We start from the raw sequence: 660 nt of genomic DNA, 5'->3' as shown, positions 1-660 counted from the left end.
CTAGGCCCGGCTTCAGGGGCCGGCAGGACCTGGCTGGAGATCGCTTGGGGGAGTGGAAAGCGCTGTGGGCTGGGAAGCTGCAGACCTGACTTGGTGCAGGCGTCCGTCGTGAACTGTGTGGCCCTGGGATGTTGTGCCCCGGTTGAGCCTCGGTTTCCTGGGCTCAAACATTGGAGAAGGGGGTGCACTGCCCCCTGCCCACGTGAGGCCTATGTAGGGTCCGATCCCGAGGCAAGATCCTTCCAACTCTGACATCCAGACCCACAAGGAGCCAGGAAGAGGGAGAGGAGGTGGCTCCTTAGTGGACAAAACCCCACTGGCGCCCCCGCACCCCCCCGACAAGGGGAGCACTGGACTTCCTATCCATGGACAGCCCAGCACCCCAGCTGCCCCCAGGCACCCCCTCATCCCTGCGGGCAGGTGGGCCCTCAGGGAGCCCTGGCATTGGGTGGGCAGTTCCATTGCAGCAAGGGACGGGCTCATAGTCCCTGGGAGACAGGGTGGAGCGGAGAATGAGATGCCTACCTCTTCTCCAGGGTACAGACGGCCTTTGTGCCCTTTCTAGACAGCCCCTCCTCAGGCCCAGGGACCTGTCTGGCTGATGAGCTCCCAGGAGGGCAAGGGGTGTGACCTCCCTCCCACCCTCCCTCCCTCCCCCCC

General features: G+C 64.7%; 1 protein-coding gene across 1 annotated transcript in view; it reads left to right on the top strand.

Annotated features, from left to right (window-relative positions):
- The window catches only part of LOC102242647 (left-right determination factor 1), a 5377-nt gene that overhangs the window by 1106 nt on the left and 3611 nt on the right, over positions 1–660 (top strand). The gene's annotated exons all lie outside the window — the stretch shown is intronic.

This window comes from Myotis brandtii, unplaced genomic scaffold (assembly GCF_000412655.1).
Source record: "Myotis brandtii unplaced genomic scaffold, ASM41265v1 scaffold231, whole genome shotgun sequence".
NCBI lineage: Eukaryota > Metazoa > Chordata > Mammalia > Chiroptera > Vespertilionidae > Myotis > Myotis brandtii.
This window is presented reverse-complemented; position numbering and strand designations above follow the sequence as displayed.